Raw genomic sequence first — 7,475 nt, forward strand, 5'->3', positions numbered from 1 at the left:
TAAGGAAAAAGAGTACACGACGTAATGTCCAACATACCCAATATCCATAGTATTCTGTGGCTTTACTCCCCCTGATGAGTAGGCATCTTAGTTGATCATTATGTTCGATAGTATTGCATAGAGACCACGAGCCATCTTCTAATGACTTCGGCAGCTTCAGCTTCCTTTAGTTGAAAAAATTGTTCTGATCTATCTTTGTGCAATTTGTTAATGATCATCTTGTTTTGCCAGCATTTTATTCTTCACTAGCTTTATCTGAACAATCATAATCGATCGGAGGATGAACAAGTATCCTCTAATACCAGACTATTAGCTAGGAAAATGTTTAGCTGTTTTAACAAACCTGCCAAAAATCAAAACTTAAACAGTCTGATTAGCTTTTCTCTGAGGGAGACATCTAGCGATCTTTTATGCAAAAGATCAAGCTTAATGGTACCACGAAGATGAAGAAGTTTTCTTTGGACCAATATCTCGATATTGGTGCTGGGTATAACCAGGCTTACAAACCCAATATCAGGTATTTGTAGCATATTTCAGCTAATATACCATCTACACATTTTTTGTGTAATACCAACCACAAAGTGATACATCTCCTTTGTTGAGATGTAAATCGATTAATCTTAAAAGTAAGAGACTGTCTAGATGCAATTGTGCAAGCTTATCCATTTAAACATGTCCAACCCTTTAAGGTTGACGAAAATAATGGACTTCCATCTACAATGCTCAACCAACAGATTGAGACCTTGTTTTACCGAGAGTTCATCTCGAACTCCTGCTTTAAGCATTTTTGTGCTTTGGAGAAATCTTCAGAAGCTCCAACAAAGTAGACGTTGCATAAATCAAATCTAGTAAATGCACAATTTATGAGCATATAAGATGGTTCACATATCCCTGGATAATATAAGCATTCACTAAGACGATTTACCATTTTCGTCCTTATTGGGAAAATGCACATGACATGGTGATTCTACTGATAGGTGAAAACCTTCAGGAATTCATTTGCAGTTATCTGTATCTAGACTTTCATACAGATTTGCAGTATCCACATCCATTAGATGCACGTAGAGTCCTTAAAAGACTGCCAGACAATACCAAAAAAGTAGTTGCATCCGTAACAAGGAATATGTTTCTTTGTAATCCATTTCATGTTTCTATTAAAGACTTTGTGCCATTAGTTGACTTTGATTTTTTCTCATTGTGCGTAAAAATCCACCTGTAGCCACTAGGGTTACATCATCGGACGTCGGTGGTACAAACACCCACCTGTGGCTAAGAGTAACTCACACTATCGAGCGTTTTGTTTGCAGTACCAAAACCATGCATTTTATGAGAACTTGTTATTCTGCCTGAATCCATCCTCTCCGGGTTAACCAATCATTCCTTCGATGACATTCCTATATAGAGAGTGGTTCAACACCAGCATCATCTATAAAAGTATCATTGGATACTTCGAGTATGTGACCAACAATCATTGTATTACGATCATAAATTTCCCTATTGCACACATGCCTTATGGAGATCCTCTTATTTTGCGGTTCCATAGCCGTTGCAAAGATGTTCTCATATAATGAGAACTATGCTCAGAGAAATCAGATCTTCCTTTGACAGTCTCCTTGAGAGCACTATCTTTCAATGATTGAGACTGGCTCTTCCCTTTAGGAGTGGCAGAATATTTGAAATCAACTAGTCATTCCACGCTGTGGTGTGTATTAAATGACACACTTTCTACTACATTCACAGCTTCTCAAGAAGCAACTTGATTTGCAATTTCTGGAGATACTAAATCTTCTGCACATCATTGATTGGTGTAAATACTAATATGAGGTAGATCCGGTGTACATTCACGCCATTTTTCAAGCGGTAGACCGAATAATTCACGCCGTTTTTCAGGCGATATCTCTTCCTCTCCCTAACGGCGGGAAGACCTTCTCATCAAATTTGCAAACCTTGTAGTAGAGTAGTAACAACAGTGGACTATAACACGTCTCAAAACAGAAAACATGATAGCGATTTACGAGTAATAAGTTCAAAATTCTTGATGAATGAATAAACAAGACCATTCAGCGAATGCATAAGAACAATAAAATACTCACCATCAATGTCCAGAGCATCACCAAGATGATACAACATCAACGACTAATAATCAAGAGTTTCATTTAAAATCTACACAGTTACGTACCCAGGTAATATGTCGAGTCATTTATGGCTACCAGACCATACTTCCATCAACCTGATCATTATATGTGGAAACTCGTTGTCAAGGTTGGCGCTATACAATAAGCGACCTTAGTTCTCTCATCACGCTTTCTTATAAGCATCAAATTCCGAACTAAAGCTCGTGAATGCTGGGACTGAGGTCCTAAAAGCATAAGTGAGAGAACAATTCAATATGGACTAAGATCCATATTTGCCAATCACATAAACTTTGTCGACAATTCCTTTGCAAAGGGGGGATATCCATCCAAATCAATTTTAGTAGCTACTTTGAACATTATTGACAACCAGTTAACAATCAGTTAATAACGATCTTACATCATTCTCTAGAGTATGAGGATATTCTAATCCATTGGTACTAATTCTATTATGCAGATATTCTTTGCCATGAGATATCAACGCAAATTTCATGGATGTGCTCCTCGTCAGGAGAGATATCAACTCACAACTTAAAGAGAATATGGACGTTATCTGATTAGATTGGCATACCTCGTACAAGAGGTTTTTCGTCTATGCTTCTAAGCATTTGGACGAAATAATCACTGTGATTCTATGGCATGCCTTGCAAGGACTTTAATTTATACCGAATCAAGCAAGCGTACTCTTGCTAAATCTAGCAATAGAGTAATCTCCAACACCTCGGGCATTTCTCGGTGTGAGAATTTAGATGAGACACAATTGGATTTAACCAATATCATCGACGATTCTCCCCCTGATCCTCAGGAGGGAATGTCTCATCAGCAGAAGATTTAGTTCTGCATGACTCTACTTGTCAAGGGAGTAACTGGGTGCATAAAGCAACATAACACGTAAACTAGGAGATATAACTGATAAGGTTTTCTCTCTCGTTTACTGTCCAGCTGGAATAAATTTAAGAATTTACATTGTTATGTAAAATTAACGGTAAACTATAAACGAATTTTGTGACCATAGACACCATCTCAATATCAGTACCAGTCCTGCCAAGACGACCGATAGAGATCAACAATAATGAATGGCATTTCATATGCATGTATTGTGTCTTTTATGTCACAACGATAGCAGAGCTCTTCCAGGCTCAAAGATGGCTTACTTAAACCATTCATTATGCTACCGTCCCGTATATTTCCATTTCTGGTGGTCAGGGGTTTTACCAGGTTCTCAAACCTGATAACTATTGTGGTTCCCATATTCAAATATGCCTACCACAAGTGTATTTTCCTTCTTTGCCAAAGATAGGCTTATTTGCATAGGCACTGCTGCAAATTTAATTCACCAAATTCATGATTTTAGGTAATAGCTCAGGCGACAAGAAGACATGATATTAAATCTAAATATCATTTAAAGAAATGCGGCACTCATTATCGTTCGACTTTTGTATATCTACGAGGCGCAATTAACATTTGCAGCACTCGGTGTTGTTGACACAACATATACAAAGTGCAAATTAAGCACTAGCTCCTTAAAGCTCGTCGATGCATATAATTGGCGCATATAATGCACACCATAAATCTAGAGGGAACACATAAGGGCGCAAAATATGCCGCTCTCCTTATTGCTCACCACAACATTTTATACGTTACATATATCTTCTCCAGAAAATTAAGCTGAACTATTTACCACAAAAATCAATAGTGAAAACAAGGAAGAAACATTTCAAATGTAATATATACGGTTCTAACACAATACCGACAAATCTCCAACTTCGTCTATTAGGGTCGACGAAATATTAATTTATCAAAGTTGAAATATGAACACATTCTTTATCTTAAAAGAAATCGCCTCGATATCAACTGCAGGTCATTTCAAAGACCGCCGATAGAGACAGGCTAACCATGTTAACCCGGTGTCCATTTTTCATCGCATTCCGACCCTTAGGTGGAACAACTTTGAATTTCGGAGATTACTATAGCAAAGGAATATTAAAATTTTGCTATCCCTCAGGATGCAACAATTCCTCGCTCTATCGGCACTAAAATCATTAATACCACAAAAATCACTGATGTACCAACAAAGGTAATTCTATTCTCTACGCTATCCAAAAAAAGGACGCGGAAAAACCTTCCATTGGTTGGCTAAAGAGGAAAATAGCAATAACGCTGCAAAACTTAAATATTTGGCTAAATTCGGAAATCGAATAATATCACAAATATTAACCGTTGCTAATACGTACCTATTTTGGATATCTCTTCATATACCGTATAATTGTTTGTGCACCAAACAGCACATACAAGGCACAATAAAATATCTAACTTTCTCTTTAACAAGTCCTAATCAAAATAGGAAATGAAGTTAGACGTTACGAAAACTTACGCATAAAACTATCCAAAAATAGTTAAACAAAATATGCAAGATTGAAGAGAATTATCCTTTTCCGTATCGTCAGTCTCCACTCGGATTATCGCAGAGCAATTCATGCTGATAACGTGTTATAAAATAATGTTGCTCAACTCACTTGCAGACTTCCATATTAATTCATGGCAACAGTATATATGGTATATGTATACGAACATATCAGAGTTAATAGTATATAGTAATCAAGTACTGAGCTAATTAGAGAACATATACTCAAGTGATAAAGGGAGATAGTTTTGTATTTCATTTCTTTCTATCTATCTTAAACAGAATGTTACAAGGCTATATATAGCCGAGAGAAAGAAGTAATAAAGGCCACGTATTAAGCTACGTGTCCAAAATAGGATTATAGATAATCCTTAACACTTAAGAAATGTAACTAAGCCGGTGGATCAGCCACAAATGTTTATCTTTAGGCCTTGTAAGGAACAGTCCGGATATCCTTCATGGTGGGCCACTCATATATAGACGTATCCATATAACAATTTCACTCTAAATTCTCGCCGAAATATTTTTTCCGATTTCTTCACGGAAAACCCCATTGAACCAATCACATCTCTAATAACAACATATACCAGTCTCGCGCCTTCTTCTTTGGTTATTGAACTTTTCGAAAAATAGCTATAGCTTTAACCTAGCAGTATGATTGATATATAGCATAGTTAGCATGTTACTGGTTATGTCTATCATCATCAGTTAAATCAAGTCTGATCTTTGGGTTTATAACATAAGGGAGGTATCAAAAAATGAAAATAGGTACACGAGAGATTTGATAATGATCCATGTTCTTCTCTGACTATATGAACAATTGAATTGATGTAGATGATAACATCAGAAAAGTAATTTGATTTGTATATATCTAGTGTGGCTTCCTTTAATTAATTTGTTTACTCGTATTCTTAGATGTACTGTTTGATCATAATACTCTACGTTACATTCATCATATCACAATATCAAGATGATATGATATATAGCTGCATCGAAACAAAATAGGAAAATCACTCTGAAAAGAATAAACAAGGGAAAGAGCGGACAGCTAGGCAAAGAAAAGGAAAAAAAAACATGGGTTGGAGAAGAAATTTTTTCCCACGATGCCACATGTGAAACTGACCACACAACCATTGGAGAAGCTCTAATAGAGTTAGGATATATTTCGAGGGATTTTAAACCCGGAGGAGGTGAGAAAGAATTTTTTCTACGGATTTAATTAAATCAGTCATGGAAGAAAAATCTGAATCTCCTGGATCTGGTGTTTACAAGGAATCTTTTCATTAATGGTAATTCAAGGTTACAATGAGTTTAAGATCGAAATAAGAGAATACAAAGAAACAAGATCATATCGTAAGAGTACAATACCGAATAATACGACAAGAGAAAGAGAAGGATTACCGTAGTAAGATAAATATAAGCATGAATAAGATCCCTCCGTAGTCTCCGTCGCCTGATAAATTAATGATGAAGATTTCGTCCCTGGAGACAACAAAGATGAAACTTTCGTCGTTGGAGAACATCCCTATTGATCTTAAAACCAAAACTAGTAACAAAGAACCGCCATTAAAGCGTAGATAAACCTTCAAAAATGAGATAAAACCACCATAATGGTGTAGATAACTAAAAAAATGATAACAAGTAAGCTACACTTACTAACTAACCTAGAAAGTAAGAAAGAAAAAATGAAGAAATCTGCTCAGATCTAGCCTAGAACGGACTAGATCCGAGAAGATAAGGAGTTGCTAGAGGTGTTTTTGTTGGAGAAGAAGAAGGGGTGAGAGAGAGGAGAGAGAAAAAGTTAATTGAAAACACAGACTTATTAGGTTGATTCATATAGAGATAGTACATTATTTGAGATAATACTTACCTCCATATAGTCAGATTGCTTCAAACACGGACTTATTAGGTCTTTCGCGTGTTTGCCTGCTCTGATATAAATTGAAAACGCGGGGTACCAAAATACACCACCAACCTTTTCTTAGGCAACCTGTATGGACTAAACTCGAATACAATTTTGAGAGTTTAACTTAATGAATCTCAATCAGGAATTATATGAAGAGCTCACAATCAGAATGTTAACAGAGATTCGTCCGTGAACCTGATTATACCGTGAGAGTACTTGGATGATTCTGAAGATCAATATCCAAGAATCGATCAAGTTTTATCCAACAAACAAGGATGGATATATCTACTTTAATTGATTTACGTACAACCTGTGATGTTTCAATAATAAAGATAAACAATATTATGCGGAAACGAAATAACACAGACACCCGAAATTTTGTTAACGAGGAAACCGCAAATTAAAAAAAGAAAAAAGAAAACCCAGAACCTAGTCCATATTGAATACCAAATTGTATTAAGCATCTATAGACACTAGCCTACTATCAAAACTTCGGACTGGAATGTAGTTGCGACCGAATTAAACCGTCACAGCAACTCAGTTACAGTCGCGCTCCTTACGCCTCTTGAATCCTAGCAGGATTCCTCGCAACTGATTCCCTTAGTTAACGTCCTTTACAGCGTAAGAGTTGCTTCAACTTAATTGAATCCTATACGTGATTTCTATTCCTATCAAAGATCAAGGTGAGGTAGGAAGCCGATTGAAATAGACGAAGTCTATCAAACCTCAAAATCTGGTCTTTTGACTTCCGAAGAGCAACCTAAATTATTATTCACCTTACAAGTATGAACTTGTGGAATCAAAAAGTCTGAGACGAAGAAACTTTGTGATTTTTATCTATCGTGTTTGTTAGAGTAAGCTCAACAATCAAAACAAGATCGGGATACACCAACTATCAAGATAAAGATAGTTGGACCAGGCTTCACGAATCCCTAGGTGAAGTCTTTTTAGTCGCTAAACCCTAGAAGGTTTGAAGGAGAGGGCGACTCTAGTTTACAACTAGGACACACAAGAATAGTGTCAGGGATTCAAA

This window comes from Papaver somniferum, chromosome 4 (genome assembly GCF_003573695.1).
Source record: "Papaver somniferum cultivar HN1 chromosome 4, ASM357369v1, whole genome shotgun sequence".
NCBI classification, from domain to species: Eukaryota; Viridiplantae; Streptophyta; class Magnoliopsida; order Ranunculales; family Papaveraceae; genus Papaver; species Papaver somniferum.